The sequence below is a fragment of the Mus musculus genome, chromosome 15, assembly GCF_000001635.26.
Source record: "Mus musculus strain C57BL/6J chromosome 15, GRCm38.p6 C57BL/6J".
Taxonomy (NCBI): Eukaryota; Metazoa; Chordata; class Mammalia; order Rodentia; family Muridae; genus Mus; species Mus musculus.
Genome location: NC_000081.6, coordinates 18813888 through 18834092, shown reverse-complemented (window position 1 = coordinate 18834092; position 20205 = coordinate 18813888). Strand labels below are relative to the sequence as shown.

At 37.8% G+C, this 20205-nt stretch overlaps 1 protein-coding gene and 1 long non-coding RNA gene across 5 annotated transcripts in view; one reads left to right on the top strand and one right to left on the bottom strand.

Annotated features, from left to right (window-relative positions):
* Positions 1 to 15224, bottom strand: part of Cdh10 (cadherin 10) — a 197338-nt gene extending 182114 nt beyond the window's left edge. Inside the window, exon 1 of one of the 3 annotated variants that reach the window (XM_006520100.4) lies at positions 15006 to 15224. The gene's annotated coding sequence lies outside the window, so the exon portion shown is untranslated. Of the gene's footprint in view, positions 1 to 13392; positions 13765 to 15005 lie in introns of those variants that run through there. The other 2 variants (NM_001316758.1, NM_009865.3) reach the window with 2 other exon arrangements.
* The window catches only part of C030047K22Rik, a 121010-nt gene continuing 115939 nt past the window's right edge, over positions 15135 to 20205 (top strand). For both annotated transcript variants that reach the window (XR_383849.4, XR_875055.2), the window contains exon 1: positions 15135 to 15512. This is a non-coding gene — a long non-coding RNA (RIKEN cDNA C030047K22 gene). The remainder of the gene's footprint in view (positions 15513 to 20205) is intronic.

Below are 20205 nucleotides of genomic sequence, written 5' to 3'. Positions count from 1 at the left end.
GAATCAACACATTTATACTTTTATTTTAAGGGGAAAAATTAGAGGATAAAATTTTATTTAGCATTTTGAAGTTTTGTTTTGTAATTGTTGTTGTTTTCCTCCCTCAAGGAGGTGTTGATCTTTATATTCTTTCTATCTATATTTGTAATTATCAATCTTCTATCTATTTAAAAAATAACCAATGATATCACCTGAATTAGCAACATTCACTGGAGCTATGATGTCATCAATTGTTTGCCCTTGAATTTGAACATTCCTGAACTGTGAAGACAGTATTTTGTTTCTATGTGGTTTTGGGAGTTCAAGTAAATATATACTCATTTAAAATAATACCATGTCTCTACCATTACACACAAAAAAAGCCAGCAGATTCTCAACAATAAAAACAAATCAATAGTAATATCTTTAGAATAGAAGCAGTTCTGTTGATAGAAAGTGTGTGGTTCAGTGGGAATGAAGTAATCGCTGTTTGCAGTCTGTCATTTGGCCGGGCATGAGACAACATACATTCTGACAGTTGTTTATATCACAAGGCTGTCACAAAAGCTGAAGCAGAGGGAGGAAAAAAAAAAAAAACCTTTCTATCAGCAATGAAAAACGTATGTTTTTAACACATCCCAGGGAGATGATGTGCATAAGTCTTTTCGAGACTTTCAAATGGATACTGCGGTTCCCATGGAGGTCTGTTCTGTTGATGAAGACAAATGATCTCCACAGCGCAGAGAGAGAGAGAGACCATTCCCAACGGTTCCCTTTGACCATGTGAGTTGGACTAAGTTAGTCAATGTCCAATCTTAAAATAGAAGTTTTATGATTGTGATCATAATAAAGACATCGTGTAAATGGGTAGAGATTGATAGAATTCTGGGTGGTGCTCCATCCGTGAACACATGGAGAAACAGGTATGATTCGATACACATGTACTGCCCTGTGATGTGTACCACACAATGGATTTTGATGAGGTTTAATATTCTGATAATAAATTAAATAATTAAAGGTTCATAGTCAAATTTGTAGTCAATCTTGCGAATTTAAATAGCACAGAAGTTCCGTTCTCAGAGGGTAGCTGTAGTATTTAAAAAAAAAAAAGTCTCATAAAAATCAGAAGAGAACTTCCAAGAATTACATTCAATGAAAGTAGAAGTAAAAGAAAATTGGTATTTACTATATATGTATATTGCTCCAAGTAAACAAAAGCTGGTATAGTATTTGCTAAAATGTGACGCATTCCAAATTTCCTCTCTGAAATGAGTGAGCCCGGTACCAACTGAATTCACTGCTTCAGCACTCCTAATTCCTAAGGCTAACAATCCTTTCTCTACTCTGATGTCCTACAAACCAGATGAATATTTGCACTGAAAAGCTTTAAAACTTTAAATACTTAAGGTACGTTTTCTGCTTAGTTTTAGGTGTAAAATTAAATTATCTTTTAATTTAAAATTTATGCTGCATCCAAAAATGTTATATTCTGGAATCACCCATAGCCAATCCCCATTTATAGCCCTTAACACGAATCCAGACCGATTTCAAAACTGTGAAGATAATTGTTAACCTGAAAAAGTCTTACACAAGGACCTTGCTCTAGTTAGCACAGAATGGCCACTAGGTGGCCCCAAACACCAATATGTGTCACTCAAGAGATGAATGGAAATTTGCCAAAGGTATTAGCTGCAGTCTACCTCATAAATGGGTCAAGACTTCAAGAATGTGAACTCATCTCAACCCTATGATCATTTTCACGTGTAATTTGTGCGTCTCTAAACTGAATACACTCACAACAACTTATCAAATACTTGCACACCTTTACAAATTTTGAAGGAATTTTGACAAGAATTCTTTCAGTCTTCCTAACAGTTCAATTATATTTGTTTTCTCAAGGTTTTATAATATCTCCACTAATATTCCCCCATTTTCCCCTCATTTTTCTTTCCAATTATATGAAAGGAAAATACATGCAAGCTAATGAACGTTGTCGATGGTTAGGATTAAAGAATTCTGTAACTAATGAGAGAGCATGTCTAATTCTCTAGCCTTGAGAGTCCTATTAATCAAGTACAGTTAGGTGGTCGAGTGCAGTAGCGATAGCATGTATATGGTATTTCAGATTAGCCTCCTTACTCAACCTCTGGAAAGCTAAATCAGCCAACAGGGAAGGGAAGCTGTACGGTTGGAAATGCTACTGAATAGGCACAGGATTAATAATGATAAAAGAGTCAGGCTTTAGTTAAATAAATAACACTGCATTAGATGCCACATGTGAATGTAGAATGGTGACAAAAAATAGACAACTTAACTGTGCTCAGGAAATGACGTCTGTCACATACATTGGCAGTGTTTCTTGTTGCTTTCCCTGTTTTTACAAATTGGCAGAGGGAAGATTGTTTTTAATTCTGTGGGTTTTGTTGAAGTTGTAGGTGGCTTTCTGAGTTTTTGTTTTGTTTGTTTTTTTGTTTTCGTTTCTCCCCCCCCCCCACCCCCCAGGGATTTAATAGCCTAAGGTAGTCAGGTCCTTACTATGTTGTCTGGGGTGGAGTGGGATTTATTTTTAGTCACTGTGTGGTTACAGTGTGAGGTACCATATTCAACCCAAGTGTGAGTTTATAAACTAAAAATCAGACTTTCTCTTAAGATTTAAAAAAACTTGGAAAGCAGAGGCTAATATTTTTATTTTGAAAATCTAATTTCACAAGTAAAGCCATTGGTGGGTTTTAATTTATCCTTCAAAAAGGGGGCGGGGAGAAAAGCAAAAGCTAGGCATAGTGGATTATTGGGCTGGTCTTTGTATCGCCTTGAATGAATGAATGGACAGAATGGATTATCCAAATAAAACCTGTCCAATTTTTTTCACATTTTGCAGCAGGTCCCACTTCTCCAACCGACAATCTCATGAACCTAAAATGGGAAATCAGTAGCTGACCTTTTAGCTTATGATTCGGATTTCAAAGTTATCCTTGAGATTTATACGTATCACAACTTTAATGGAACAATTTCTTTAATGCACGGCCTCTGTTCATCACTCTTCTTAATCCTCATTACTCTGACTTAAAAAAAAAAAAAAAAAGGAGAATCTGCTAAAGGAATCAGTATTCTGGAATAAAAATGGCTCATGTTTCACCTGGGTGAGCTTACATGGCGTAAGGAGCTCACGGTTGTTCGAGGCCTTTTCACTAATGCTTTCCCCTGTTCTAGACCTGTTTCAGGTTTTTCACGTCTTTTTCAAATTTCATATCCACTACTCCCCTGCTTCTTGCAATGGCCATTGGAGAATGTAATTGAAGTTTCCATGTTGAATTCAGCTCTTCATGGGCTGACATTTTCGAATCATTGGGGAATGGATATATTTAGAACTCTTAAGTCTGGCATTCTCTCCAGGTACGATAATAGGTTGAATGAGACATTTCAAATTAAAATATGTAAACAGACCATGTCTTTGCAAATTCTGTGTTTCAATCTCCTGATGCACAGAAAATTGGAGAATGGTGTGGCTGAAACGCCAGTACTAGGATCCAAACAGGAAGCTTGTCTCAGCTCCATTCAAGTACATTATTATCTCATGACATCAGTTAAATCATTTTAAAATTTTAAATTTAAAAACTCAGATCCATGAAGATGATCTGTTGAGGTAAAAATAAAACATCCTCGATGCTAATAAAACAAAACAAAACAAAACATAGGTTACATGAACTTACGTCAAGTGGTTGTACCAGTAAGAATAATATTTAACAATAATTATTAAAATCAATACTAGAACCTAGATTGGGTGTTAGATTAAGTTTGCTACACTTATAGGTTTATGGTAATTGTTTCTACTAATCATGAACATTGTCATATTACAAAAGTACACCTATTAACCCTATTTAACAGATCAAAGAGCTTCCAATGATATTAAATATTAAACATATGATAAGTGGTACAGTTACAATTTTAATTCAGACAGACTGGTGCCGTGCTCCTTCATATCATCCATTAAAGGTCAGTGGAAGAATACTCAGGTTGAGGTCATTACATTTTCTATCAAAGAGGCTCTCAATGGTTCTGATTTGCAGCTTCCTCGCTGCATAGTGCTCTTATTAAGATCACCCTCCCTGGTTTTTGTGAGGGAGACCTTTCTCACAGTGAGTAAGTAGACAGCTCTTTGGTATCTGAGGGTATGCGGACTCCTATTAACAACTTTTAGTGATGGCACTTTGGAGTGTAGTTTGCCCCCATGTACATTCATTTTCCATACACTTCTCTGGTATGGACCATTAGTCTCAACATTGTGCTGTCATTTTATACCACAGAATGCCCTACATCTGCAAGGTGAAAATCAGCTGCTGTTCATCTCAGGGCAGTGCAGATCAGCCACCAAGGGGCTGCTGCTGCAGAAGCACAGATTCAAGGTCCAGGCTTGAGTCGCCATCAAAAGAAACTGAGGCTGAACAGAAACGGGATTTGAACTAAACAGATAGTTCACTCCAATCTTCTCTTAAAACAGGCAATGCAGGTTTAAGTATAATGAAACAGTTTAGTAAAGGGAAACTTGGATGCACATCTCAGGCAGTTTAAATGGACCTATGGTCTACCAGTTATCAAAACCTCAATAGGGTAGTAGGTCATGTGATAACTCATCTCACATCCCTCTGTAGCAAACGTCAATCATCAACCACACCCTGCTCTCTCTTCCTGATATGCATCCTACTACTCAATTACAGCAGACATTTACTAGGAAGCAGAAGCATACTTGGTGAGTGAGTGATTGAATGAAATTAATTGCTAAACCATTTCTTAAGTATCTATATAATTGACAGTCAAGATGAGACACTAGTAGGGTATGATGATAGACCTGCCTGTAATCTCAGCTTTAAAAGATGTTGAATGAAAAGGACCATAAGTTCTGTCCAGCACAGGATATGGAGAGAGCTCATTCTGGGAGGTAGGAAATGGTGACCATGATAAGGACAACTGCATTAGAAAGGATTAAGTGACTGATCAATTTCATGCTAATATCACAGGTAGCTCCTCAAAATGGTACATTACAAAGGACCATACAGATATTTCTATGATATACCATAGAATTCCTAATGCTTCACACTCTTTTAAAGAGTCCATATCTCTAGCTGTGACACAAAAGTGGTGGCTCATAGGTCCTTCTCCCAAAGGTCGGCAATATTGCTCAAGGATGCAAAGAAAAACGGAACAGTCATTGCACACACTCTAAGAAAGCATGTCAATTGGGAAGAGAAAAACAAACAGCAAACACTAAAGCATGCACAGTACATGAGAGCTCAAACGTCAGGAAGCCATTAAGTAACACCATTATCTTGCTACTTAGAACTACTTAAGAAATAAAAAACATTAATAAAGTATTAACATGGGACAAGATGATGGCTCATATGTAAATTTGTAATTAATTTACATAATGTAGAAGGCTCTGCTCATTTATACTTTTCCTTCCTTGACCTTCTAGAAACAAACTAAATCTAACCTTTCCCTCTAGAGTAGGGACCACATAAGTGATTAAAGATATGAGTATATATGTATGTATATATGTACTTTTTTTTTTTAGCATCCTTGAGCACCATTTCCTGACTTTGGGGGAGTGATACAGGTATAAGTATGTGCTCTCAGTATTACCTGTAAATGGATTTATGTGTGCATGTTATGGTTGTTCCCAAAAATTTGTGTCTATTGGCAAGTTGGTGAAGGTTTAGAAATGATAAAGTATTAGATAGTACTATTTACTTATAGTTAAAAATCAAAACATGTTTTACAGAGCACAGTGGGTAGAAGAGAAAAGTTTTGCAAGGATTGTGGGCTTGTCTTTGTTTTTTTTTTCTTTCTTTCTTTCCTTCTTTCTTTCTCTATTGTTTTTGTTTTATGACAATACAGCAAAAAAAAATTGAGGTCAGTAAAGGTGAAAATGATGTATTTAGTGTAAGACTTTTACAGAAACTCAACATTCCTCACACAATAGTAAAATTAAAAAAAAAATAATGTCTAGAGTATGTGCCTTTTCAACCAACAATCACAAGGCACAAGAGAGGTAGGAAGATGTCACAATTCAAAGCCCAAATTATCTACATAGTGAATTCCAGGAAATCAACAGCTGCATATTGAGACCTGCCCCACATTCAACCTCCCCCAACAATAATCACAACCACAACAACACACACACACACACACACACACACACACACACACACACACACACGACAGAAACAAAAAGAAAGAAAGAAAGAAAGAAAGAAAGAAAGAAAGAAAGAAAGAAAGAAAGAAAGAAAGAAAGAGAAAGAGAAAGAGAAAGAGACAGAGAAAGACAGAGAGGGAGGGATGAATGGAGAGAGGAAGGGAGGAAGGAAGGAAGGAAGGAAGGAAGGAAGGAAGGAAGGAAGGAAGGAAGGAAAAACAAAAAAGGAAAAGAGCTAGAACTTAAGATTCAATGTGCAATTTTTCTTTCAGATCATAAACAAAAACATAGTTGAGGTGAAGAAATAAAAATTCTACCAATAACTGACAAATACAGAAGTGGATGCTCACAGCCATTCATTAGACTGATCACAGGGTCCCCAATGAAGGAGCTAGAGAAAAGACCCAAGGAACTAAAGGAGTTTGCAGCCCCATAAGAGGAACCCCAATATGAACCAACCAGTATCCCCAGAGCTCTCAGGGACTAAACCACCAACCAAAGAGTACACATGGGTGGGACCCATGGCTCCAGCGGCATATGTATCAGAGGATGGCCTAGTTGGTCATCAATGGGAGAAGAGGCCCTTGGTCCTGTGAAGGCTCTTTACCCCTCTGAAGGGGAATGCCAGGGCCTGGAAGTGGGAGTGGGTGGGTTGGTGAGTAGGAGGTACGTGGAAGGAGGTAGGGGATAGGGGATTTTCAGAGGGGAAACAAGGAAAGGGGATAAGATTTGAAATGTAAATAAAGAAAATATCTAATTAAAAAAAAGAAGGTAGGTGAGAAGAACTGTATATCATTTCATAATCTCAAGCCAAAAAAACAAAAAACAAGAAACAAAAAACAAACAAACAAAAATTACCCCAAAAGAATGTTTTCTGGCCATAACACATGATTTCAAATAGATTGAGCAACATGCAGAAAATCTACACAAGCTCAAGCCATACAAAATCACTGTAGCTAGAGGGTTAAAATGGCCCCCAAGAGCTGAAGATTTCCTGGGAACTGATAGCTCCTTGGAAGGAGAAGTCAGTTTTCTTTAAGTGTGCACCATCTGGTAGGCCCTAACCTGTTTGGGGGAATTATAAATGGGATCCCATGCTTTTAAGAGGAAAAACAAAAAACAAAAAAACAAACATAGAAAACAGGAAATTGGGTAGGGAGGAAGCTGGGATAGTGTGGGAAAAATTAGGGGGAGGGTAAATATCAAAATCCGTTATATGCCTTTATCCATTATCAAGGAAACCTCTCTTTACACCAAACCACAACTGGGACAATACGTAGATCAACAGATTGTGGAAGCTCCACCTGGCAAAGAATACATCTACATGTGTCTCAGGGAACTCTGGAAAAGGGGTCTGAAAAATTGCAAGAGCCAGAACCCAGGAATTCTGCTGAGAAAGTGCCTCTCCTTGAAATGACTACACCAATAACACAAGAACAATGGACATGTTATCATAATCGAAGCAGGACATTTTAAAGGCTCTCGCCCCGAAACAGAAGCAAATAGTGACTGTAGAGAGAATTAGCTTCTCTTAGGGAAGAGTACCGTTCCTGGCTGTCCAATGCAGAGTAGTCAGCTCTGAAACCATTCTTACACAAGTAACAATGGACTCAGCAAGCTCTAGTGCATATACTTGTACTCAAACCTACAGACAGCATATCTTGAGTATATATGTATGTATGTATGTATGTATGTATGCAAGAATAATAATCACAGAAAAACATGCTATCAACTTGAGAGGAGGGAGCATAGGAGGGGTTGCAGGGAGGATGGCTGGGAAGTGTGGAGGGAAGAAAGAGAGCAGAAAAAGGGGTTTAATTCTATTTCTATGTTTTCAGTACTTTGAATAGAATTCTAGACGAATTAGCAAAAAAATGCTATTTTTCCAAAAGAAAGAAATCTCCCCGAATTGTGGCCTAGACATTAGTTTGGTGGGTAAAGGAGATTTCAGGAAAGAGAGCCTTTGTCCATTCTCCCAGAACCTACATGGTGAAAGGAGATTCCACCTCACCCCCTTTTTCAAGTTGTCCTCTGATCTCCACATGCATCCACACCCTGCGTTGCTCATACGCACTCACATGCCCATGAGTGCACCAATACACAGTAACTAAATAAAGGTAAGATTAAAACAATTAAATAAATAAATAAAGTCAAGAAAAATCCTTCTGTTGCAGATAGGAAGATTAGAATTTGAAGGTCGTCCTCAGCTCCACACTCAGTTGTGTGCCAGCCTTGGCTGCATGCCTAAAACTAAACAGTAAATCCTTTCCATTAAATGCTACTGATCCAAAAGTCCACTTTACATTTAGAAAACTAAAGGCTGAAAAATCGGATCTCCAAGGTGGTGGCTTCCACTCTAAATATCAGACTAAAAACTTAATATGGTTTAAAACTATAAGAGAGGAATAAACTACAACTTACACTTTAGAAATGAGTGAAAAATAAAGATGTAAAGGTTCTATCTGACTAAATACTAATGGTTAAACAGTGTGTAAAAACCCTCCAGAGCTCCCAGGAACTAAACCACCAACCAAAGAATACACATGGAGGGACTCATGGCTCCAGCTACATATGTAGCAGAGGATGGCCTAGTTGGTCATCAATGGAAGGAGAGGCCTTGTGAAGGCTCAGTGCCCCAGTGTAGAGGAATGCCAGGGCCAGGAAGCAGGAGTGGGTGGGTTGGGGAGCAGGGGGAGGTGGGAGGGGATAGGGGATTTTCGGAAAGGAAACTAGGAAAGGGGATAACATTTGAAATGTAAATGAAGAAAATATCTAATAAAAAGGGAGAAAAATACATCAAAGTCTTAAAAAATAAAAACAAAACTAACAAAACAAAACACCAATGTGTCCTTATATTTTGAATTGGTGAACATCATCTTTCCTTTACATTATTGCTAAGCAAATAAATACCACTGTTAAAAGCTTTTACATTCATGTTACTATTTTTTTAAGAATTAGTTTAAACCAATCAAATTAAACCTAGTAAAATTGCAATAGTTTTTATTGAAGACAATCTTTTAGTAAAATAATTGATGGATGTAACTGATAAGTTGAAGATTTACTCAGAAATACAAGGTCCTGAAAATTTGGCAGAGTTTCAGTTCTTTTCAATTATTCCAATGTCCAGGGCTGTTAAAAATCATCTTTAGAAGGCAACTATCATGAAATATCATAGTGCATCATTTGAGTTTGAAAGTAGAGTTAATAATTTTAGAATACTTATGACTTGTAAAAATTCAATAACCCATACTGTTAACCGTGAAAGTTTATTTCCCTGATTTTCATTTTTAATGAACACCTGGGGGAGACTCTGTTTCATTGTTTTTAATGTTTCCATCTTTAGTTTTCTTTTTGTGAGTGCACATGTGTCTATGTATCAATTGATCACCTGGTGCCTTCAGAGAAAGATAGGGATGTTGGATCTCCTAAACTCCTGGAATCATGCTATGTTGTTGCTGAGAGTGGAGCCTGGATCTTCTAGAGGAACAGGCAGTGCTACTAACCATTGAGCCATCTTCCCAGCTTATGTTGTAGCTGCTCGTGGTAGCCTGCAACCCCAGCAACATGGAGATGAAGTCCATGAAACTTTCTCAAAAAGCCAGAAATTAATTAGTTAGATAGGTAGGTAAATAATCAATTAACTATAATAGTGATGGTTACAGAGCTTTTGTTAGGAATTCCCACAAAAAATATAAGCTCATGACCTTAGACAATATGGTGACTGCCTTTGATGTATTCAGATAGCTATATCAAAATTTTTGATGTTTACCCAGGCTGTATTAACACTGTAGAGAATTGCCAGAATAGCTCAAGCTAAAATATTTACTTAATTCAGCATGTTCATTATTTTAGCTTGTCACACATTCTACTTAACCTGGTTGTTGCTCTATTTTCTTGCCCATGTTTTCATCGGGAGCCCTGAGGAGCAATGGTAGTTCATCCTGTGACAATATGGCGACAGAGATTCCTCCCTACCCATCACTTTCCTTTCTGAGGTTAGCAACTGGTATATTTGTTTCTCACAGCAGAAAAAGAATCAACACGTCTAATGGAATACTGCTTTCTGGAAGCATGCAATTTATGTTTGATTTATTTTTAAAATCAGAGCTCTGTCAAACCACTTCAGTATTCTCTCTCACACTAAATCAACACAGCCTCATAATCAATAACTGATGGGCTGAGAATCATAATTCATGACTATGCAGTCTCCATTCTGATTATTTGCAGAAGTTGCTCCGTTAATGAAAGCTGAGTTCTCAGCACCGGAAACTGCTCTGGTGCCAGTTTCAAAACCTCAGAAACCTCCATGTCACAAGGGTTGCTTTCAGTTTACTGCTCAACAGGGGTGTCTTGCCTATACAGTGTACACAGTTAGGCAAAGAATCCAATATATGGTGTGGTAGTTGTGAGAATAACAGTCAAGAAACTCACAAGAGGTAAAGAAACACTAGTGGGTATAATATAAAATGCCAGTGGATGTTAGTACTCATCAGAAAGGAGAGAAGAGGAGGGAGGAAGGAGGGGGAAGAGATAGGTGGGGAGAGAAGAAGGGAGGAAGGGAAGAAGAAAGAGGAGGGAAATGTTCTGCTAAATCTATGAAGACCAGCAATGCTCTGAAGTGTTTAGACTTGTCATCTACTGCTGAGTTTCCTGTTGAGAGACAAGGCTGTACTGCATCTTCCAGCCTACTGCTGCATCCTTTCCTGAAGCCTGAAATGTCCTTTAATGTTCATGTATAAAGACAGGCTAGAGATGCTGCTTTCTAAAATACATACATACATACATACATACATACATACATACATACATACATACATACAACTGAGCACTGAAATCACATGATGGTAAAGTGCTTTCCAGTGTTACTAACAAACTCCATCTCTAACCTGCAAACGATTCCCACAGGAAGGCATCTCACCCTCCCACAAGCAGGCATTATTTCTCAGGAACCTACCCCCTGAAATGATGTGGGCTAGGGTTTGACTGTCCTCCCTCATATTCAATGCACTGTTTTCTCTTTTTAAAATTCTGCTTCCCGAACAGTTAAGGCTTTAACAAAATGTACTTTGTAATAGAGAGGTTGATACATCACTCATTCAGCTACAGAGGAACAGCACAAAAGTCTGAAGGAATCTGTGAGAATAAATGACTTTCAAGATTAAAAACAAAATTACACAGAAGCCAGTCTTTCTCTGAGAAGTTGCACTGGTAATAAACAATGAGGCAAAGTTGTATTAAGAAATTACGTTTAAGAGCTGCCTGATTAATACTAACATCTCACTATTGGAACTTCCACAGAATTCTGTGGCTTTCAAGTGACAGACCTGATTCTTCTACTCTGTGTGGGTGAGGGTTAGCTGGACTGAACGGTGTCAGGAAAGGCTTGGCAAAAGCAGTATGTCCCTTCTGCCTCAGGCACCCACCCTTCGAGGAAAGACAACTGATTTGGAAAGGCTCAAGGTCTCAGAGCAAAATGTCAAGTAAAGAGTGAATGGAATCTATCAGAGTCAGAAATGAGGACCAGGGTGACCCCTAAGCAGACATCACCATCATAGAAACAGGAACTGCTTGTTGACAGAAATACAAAATCAAACAAACAAGCAAAAACAACAACAACAAAAAACCCCTGAGCATAATTTATTAATTTTAAAAGCAATAAATTATTAGAAGTACATTCTGTGAACATGACCCAAGTGCTGTCCAGACAAACACAGAGAGATATTTCCGTCCTATATAGTGCAGGTTATTGTCTAGATGAAGTCACTGTCTTGACTGTTGTGTAAATCAATATAGAGTTTCCTATGTCAACTTTCAATTTTGTATTTTTAATAATCTTTCTCTTATTCACTTTTTCACAATAGTCACTCTACGTGGTACTTGAAGCAATATTTGTCAACTTCATCACTGTGAGAACCAATAGGTAATCCTTCTTGTTTTTGAACTTCAGTCCACTTTGTTACAATCAAACGCACATTTGCTCTTTATGAGAAACGACGTTTTTTGACAATATTGTAAATTAATCACAAAGCAGTTAGCAAAATTAAGATAGAAACTGAGAAATAAAATAGTTTAAATAAACCACCTATAATTGCCAATTTAAAAAAAAAAGTATTTCTGTTTCTCTATTTGTACTTCCTACTATTCTGTAGCTACTTGTAATGTGACATCAGCAGGGTGTGATGTGTATGGTACAAATATTGCTCTGGAAGACCGAGGTCTAGACAAGGGAAGCTGAGTTTATACCGTTGATCTGTATCAATTGCCTCCTGTACCTTCTGAAGACTCCTAAGAACACTTAGCATGCTTCACAGCTGCTGAATCAGCATGCTCAGTCCAACGCTGTGCCTGTGCTGCCGCCTAGTGGAGACATGTGGTATAAAATGACATACTCCGGGAGGATGTGGTGTCGGATCTCCTACTGCAAAGTAGGTTAAGAGACACAGGAAACAGCTATGTGACAAGAAATCTGCCAGATCTGTACACTTTGCCGTCTCTATTTGTGTATATGAGAAAGCAGGTAATAATCAAAAACTTCACCTTTTAGTCCGGTCAGGATTCACGTCTTTCACAACCTTTGCACTGTCACGTATTACAGTCCTAGCTAGGGAAACTATTTATTTATTTATTTATTTATTTATTTATTTATTTATTTATATGTTTCTCATATTCCATGAACTCCCTTAATAATGTGCCAGGTTGCCAGAGCTGTATATCTTTCTAGACAGAAAATCTTTTTTTTTTTTTTTTTCACCAAGAATATCTCAGTGTAGATTTTTAAAAAAAATTCTCACAGTAAAGCTCTGCATCCCAAGTGCACACAGCATAGTGCCTCTTAGTGAACAGTGATTTTTTTTTTTTATAAAGATCAAAGCGCCTCACCTGGAGCATTAATCAAGCACCTGGTAATTTAACCATTAATTTCATCTATGCAGAGGTAGATTGGTTCACACAGTTTCCATTTGGTTTTCTCAATTCCCTAACCGCCCCCCCCCCAACCACACACACATACACACTCCCCAACCCCCCAACATCACAATGTATGTCATTCCATTCTTTGGAGTCAGAGAAATGTAATCAGCTCTGAAGTCAATTTGTTAACAGTGAGTATTTGAAACCAAAGAAGTGTCTGGTTTAAGGCAGGCAGACAGTGAGTCAGACTTTAAAAACATAGTCAAAAAAAAAAAAAAAAAAAAAAGTAACAGCAAAAGGAAGCAATCCTTTACCTTTTTACCCTTGGGATGTTTTGCAATTGATGTTCCCCTCGGCCACATACACAGGCTGTGCACATCTGCTCACTTTTTCAATCCATTCACTCCTCTCTGGCCAAATAAACCAGTATTTCCTCTTGCTCTGCACACGGAATACATATGTGCCCCATTTACCAGCCCAGGGAGCAGATTACCCATGCAACTTATCATGTGCCCATCTCTCTAGAACACGGGCTCTCTCTTCCTTTCCCTTCCTCTCTGTAACTAAAAATGAACATGCAGCTCTGTCAATGACATAATGTTTTCATGAAAGTTCCACTAATTAAAAATCCTCACCATACCAGACCTAAAAAATGAGCACCCTCTTGCCAAGTGTTATTCACCACAGTGAAGCTCTTGTAACTACGTTTTAAAAGAAAGGCAGGGGGGGGTGTTGAGAAGGGAGAGAGTCTCCTAACATATGCATTGAAGTATAACAGTTGTCAGCATCACAGGGACAGATTATTTTTAAAATAGATCTTACAAGAGAAAAAAAAATTAGATATATTTTTTTAAAGGAAGCATCTCCAAAGAGTAGCAATGCATGTGCCGCTTTGGATAATAGGAGCTTTTACTGGAATGAAGGACCACAATTGTAGGAAATAGATCGGCTTTCCTTTTTTTTTTTCTTTTTTCTTTTTGAAAGCAAGAGATGATAGGTCAGTTTTAAATGTTTGTCTTTGATTATACCTATAGCCTCTCCCCTGTACATGGGAAAGAGGTACTTGGTTTTTATTGTGGTGGCATGGAAACATTTGCCGACTACTGCTTTGGCCCATACTTACAGTGCTATAATAGTTACTTGTTGAGGACATCCATTTAGACATGCCAACATGCTGCATTAATTTAACACCACATAAAATATGGATTTTATTGCAGCAGAGACAATAAATGCTGCAACTGCTGACTGCATGCATTTAATCCCCCCCCCCTTTTAAATTTTACCCCCTGATACTTCCTACTCATACAAAAGGTGAGCATAGGAATTATATCCATCCTGTTTCTGATGAATGTCAATCGACTGTCTTCCTGTAGATGTGACCACTCACAGCTTCAAGGCATCTGTCCTCTGGCTGTCATTTCTCTCTATACTGAATGCATAACGAACTATGACCAGGGATAAGTGAGGAGTGAACCCGTTCATATGGAATGCAAAGTAATGTTAGCTGAAGCTAGAGTTCACAGCAAACAGTGCTACCTGCTAAGCTGCTATCCGAGACAGAGGTAAACAGGAACGAGCAAGACTAATGACACTCCGTAAACATTTTCAGCAATTGTTCAGAATGAATGAATTCGAAAACTCCACTAGCAAGACCCCACACTGTTGAACATAATAGATTATTTATCCGGCTTCCCATTACCTACATGGAAAGCAGTTGTTCCTGGAAACTCATCAGAAAGAGTTGCATGCTCATTTGTTTACTGAAAGGTAAGGATTTTTAGAATAATTGCGCATATAACTTAAAAAAATAAAAATAAAAAATAAAAAAAGAGGCAAGAACATACCTACCCCATATGTCCACCCCCAGCAAGGGAAGAAATGGCAAGACCTTACAGCAGTTAAAAGACAAGAGGTGAATTCCTCCTACCTTGTTTCATCAGCTTCTGGAAAACGGAAGTTGGTTCCAGCCAAATAACCCTGAAGAGCCTGTCCCCCTGTCCCCCTTTCTGTTTGTTTTCTGCTGTTATTTTTCTCTCCCTGATTCTACTTCGGTCTAACTCAAGCTTTCTCTCAGCGTCACTTTTAACTCTGGACGGCAGGGAACCAAAGAAAGCGGGGAGGGGGGAGCGAACTCTCCCTCTCTCTCTCTCTCTCTCTCTCTGATTGGCTTTCATTCAGTGGTTCTGATTAAGGAAGGGGGGGGGGGAAGAAAGGAAAGGGTGGGGGGAAAGCCGTTCCTCACACGGAGAGAAAGGTTCTGCTGATGGAGCTGCAGCACTCGCCATGGGAAGGTTAGAGACTGGAAGTGCCGGCTCCTGCCAGCACACAGCGATTTGCAAGTGAATGCGAGGGAGGGAGCATCCGAGAGGAGGGCTGCGCATGAAAGGCGTCCCCTCCCCCGCAGGGCAGAAAGACTCTCTGTTTCCAGCCTAAGGTAATCGGCCCCATCTAATCCGCCTGCGCCCCTAACACAATCCCAGAAACTCGGATTCTGCGACTGCTTCTAGCAATTAAAATTTAAAAAAAAAAGAAAAAGAAAAAAAGAAATTAAAAAAAAATTTACTTCTTTGCTTTTCTCTGGCACGGATATGCCTGCAGCATCCTTAGAACAGCCCGTCCAAACACAAATATTAGCGGAGCGCCAAGCAAAGGGCAATCAGACCAGGTATATTAACAACAGAGAATAATTGGTGTGGGTGGGGGCTGGCTTTAAACCTTTATTTTGAGGGCAAGTGAACTTTTTGGTTCTCCAAATACCTTTATTCCTTGTTTATTGTCATAAGGAGAACACACCTTCCTCTTCCTCATTTGAGAATGTCTCTGAGCAGTTCTGTCAGTTTAATCATACAAGCTATGCTCTCAGCCTGTGTCATTAATAATTTACATATATAATTAGTATCATTAAAATATTCAGATTTGGGAGTTGACACAATTTTTTTTTGCTTTTAAACTTTTTCTCATAAATGTATTTATGTCTAAAACAGCGTACAGTCTGATACCGATGCATCTGGATGGTTCCAGCTGCCCCTCAACCCGTTAATTGTCCTTTTCCCAATTCTTCTATCTCTACATTAAGTTTTCATCAACCAGAACCTAACCAAAGATGTCAGTATAGCTCCACACAATAGTTAACACCTTTACATTTTCTTGGCTACATGCATGTAGATTCCTTCTGAAAAAAAAAATGCTACCTATAAATAAATCTTATACATGTACATTATAAAAATATAAAATACAACAACAATTATGAAGATCATGTCAGGCAACTGTGATTAGAAAGCACAATAAGCTTACTGAGCTGTTAAGTACCTTTGCTAAAGGTATAAATACTAAGGTAAGAGTGGCAGCACCAGTCTACAGAACTCACCTCCCTCTTCCCTGCTACTGCTGGGGTAAGATGCCAAGAACCCAGAGAGGACACATTTGATAACTTACCAAGCAGGAGACACTTTACACACTCAAACTAACAACAACAGCAGCAACAACAACAGCAGACAGAAAACAAACAAACAAACAAACAGGAAGGCACTAATAGACGAGGAAGGCCAGAGACACTTTAAATTTCAAGGAAGATTTAATTTACCACAGGTTGTTCTATCACTTTAGCTCACAGTAAAAATCAAAAATCATTTTCACTCATTAAATGGTATCTATAGTAGGAAAGAACTAATTTTCCTCACATATAACCCTTGCAGAGTCTAAGATGAGAATACATGTACTGACCATGTAAAAGTTCAGCAAATGGGACTCTAACAGAAATAGCTACAGTCTTTGCCCACAAATTTTTCCTAAGTCCCTTGTCTTCATGGTCTATTAAGAATAAGTATTACATACTTCTTGGGAGGAGGGAGGCTGTATTTATATCACTCAGGTCACTGTTTACTTCCTATAATACTATGATTGATATATACATTGGCTTTTAAGAGAAATTTTAAAGGCATATATTCTTCTGTTCAATAACACAGCTTAAATAGATTTCATGACTGGTGCCTATTCTTGCAAGATGAAAAATTCTTTTACTGGATATATGTGTTGTATTTTATTTATTTTTCCTTAATACCAAAGGCTTGGATCCAAAGTGAAATAACATTTGGTTAATTATAATACATGCTCCAAACAACACATGACCAAGGGAGTTTTCTAAAAGAACCTTGACCCTCTCTTACATGGACTTTTGAATTGATAAGATGCCTTTGCCTCATGCAAATATCAGAAAATTTCATTCCATCCTGTCAACATATGTAAGGAACTGAACTCACATGATAGATGGTTCCACATTTACCTTCTGGAAGAGGAATCAAATGCAGAGAAAAGGTGCTGGGTCCTTGGAAAGTAAGGCCTAGGTATTCATATCACTTGTAAAATATTATTGACTAGAAAAGAAATACTGAGTGACAGATGTCCCTGGGAGGCATGGAGAGATAGTAATTACTCAGAAGGAAACAACAACCACAATATTTAACCATTGAAGCCATTGATATCACTATATATGAATACTATGATTAACATATAAAATTGGCTGTTCTAAGTTTCTAAAACAGAGTTGAATTGGACACAACTGTCACAGTCTTTGTCACATCTTTTGTCACATGATAGCCTATTAGAGTGTGGTTTTATAGAACAAAATTTCTATTATATTTCAAATTTAGAATAGCCTCCCAATGATACTCTGTTTTATGGCACTGTATAATACTTAGTTAACGATAACTAGATTCAAGAATTCTTAAGTTTAAGTAAGAGATGGGACGAGAAGGAAGAGATGGAGAGAAGAGAGAAAGGCAGAATAGATATAAGAATTGATCACATTCTATTAATGCCCTCCACAAAAAAGTGTTCACTTCTTTATTCCTCACATCTATATCTAAAACTGTAGTCAAAATGGTTGCGCGCCCTAGCAATCAAAACTAGAGAAAAGAATACCTGCTGCCTAAAAAGTAAAGCCTTTGGTGCTTTGTTCTATTAAACAGTACTATTTTCCAGTTCGTTATTTTATGCTAAACATGATGTAGCCTGAAATTTTGGAAGATGCTCTGTTTGCAGATTTCCTGGTAAACTGTCAAGGAGTGAGTCCCGGATATATGAAACAAACGGATGGAAATACAGAGGTGCAGCTAGCTCTCTGAGCAAGGGAGGAATGAGCAAGTACCTCCTGAACAGGTCTATGTGTGTTAGAACTCACGTGCACTGAGAGCCAATTACACCTCATGGAAATTTAACATGTATATTTCCAAATACATGCTTATAACAAAATTCAAGTGACACAGAACATAACTTATAATTATAACACACTAAAACATCAAAAGTATCCTCAATCATTGTTACAGTAATGGTTAATTATATTTTAATAATAATTATAGTAATAATAATGTGTGAAGGCTGACAACTTGTTACAAAAATCTAAAGAGTCATTACATGAAAATCAATCAAATAAAGCAAACTTCCAATCCAAATGTCTAAGAAATTGCCAAGTTGTTGTAAACAGTAATCCTTATTCTTTAAGGTGCACTGACCTAACTGTGAACAAATAAATAAATAATAATAAACGACATCAAAGCTTCTACTCCAGGCAGTCTCCGTTTCTTTGGCTGCTCTGAGAGATAATGCCAATTTCCACTTCCAGTTTCTCTCTGTGGTTATCCGGTGTGTGGTTATGAGTGTCCACATTACTCCATCCTCCTGAAATATTTTGGCATCAAATATAATGTGTCTGAGACATTTTTTCCCCCTAATTCCTTTCTACTTGGCCTTTCAGGATAGTAGAGTTTGGGAAAAGTTAAACTTGTATTTTCATTATAGGTAACATTCACAACAGGGGTGGGAAGGATTATGTTGCAGGTCTTCATATGACCAGTTTATTGTCAAACAGATACTAATGCGAATGAGGAGCAAGACACATATGTAAGATACTTGCATTGTTCTCAGACACTCAGTAGAGGAGGCATAATTTTATGTTCACTAGTCGGGAGCCAATAAAACAAGCCATTGGCCCCCAACTGGCAAGCTAGAGCTGAATGTGTTCTTGGTGCTCTTTTCTCTCTCTCTCTACTCTCTTCTCCAGTTTGAAATTAAATTCGGTAATAATGAATTTACAAGAGCAGTGTCTGGCAGGTATCAGTGAACTGTTCCTGATGCCTTTCACACTTATCCACATATCTATATCCATCGCTTAGTTCCAAGAAACTGGGAAGTATCGGGATGGACCATGAATGTGAGCAGAAAATGCAATGTTAAGAAATGTCAGTGTTGTCAATGCCAAACACATTTCCATACGAGCCACACCAAGTGAACTCTGCAAGTTGGTAATGGGAGGTCAAGGAAGAAGGGGGTGGTGTGTGTGTGTGTGTGTGTGTGTGTGTGTGTGTGTGTGTGTGTGTGTGTGAAAGAGGCATGGTAATGACTCAAACAGCACCCAAAGGAAATTCTAAAGTAATATGTTAAATTAAAATGTGCAATGACTTTGTAGAAAGTAGCCCACTTAATTAGAAGTACAGGATGATGTACTTGCCTAATGCACCTCTACAAAGGCGAGGCTATAAACGATCAGCTATGGGTGCCCTCCTTGGTCTCTACCCTATCTCAGAGCAGACCTGAATTACATAAACAGCTTGATATATTTGTTCCTGTTTTTTTCTTTAAGGTGAGAAATGTTGGTTGTCTATAAAGAGATACTATCCTCACAGAAAAACACAAACACAAAAAAAAAATAGATTGAATTATTTTCATGTTGATTGAAAACTGAAGTCTCACTTACACCCACTGCTTTTATCTTTACCTGTTTGAGGTGAGTGGTCTGTCTAAAAATTGTAAAACAGTAATTTTCTGTTTTCTAGTTGTGATTGAAATCTTACCTGAGCAAATAAGTGAAAGAAAAAATTGGATACAAATTAGTGGAAAATAACATTTTAAACCTAATTTGTCTCCTTTTGATTTACAGAATATGAATAATCTTTCATTTTTGTATTTCTTCTGCTATAATTTTGATGTAGCGGCCTGCTGAAATCAATAATTTAATAAATACTGTTATTCTGGAAAACTTTTCGAAAAAAATCTTAGAAGTTCTTTAAGAAGAGACACTATTTTCAAATAAATTAACTACTTAATACAAAACATCAGACAAACCATAGCTT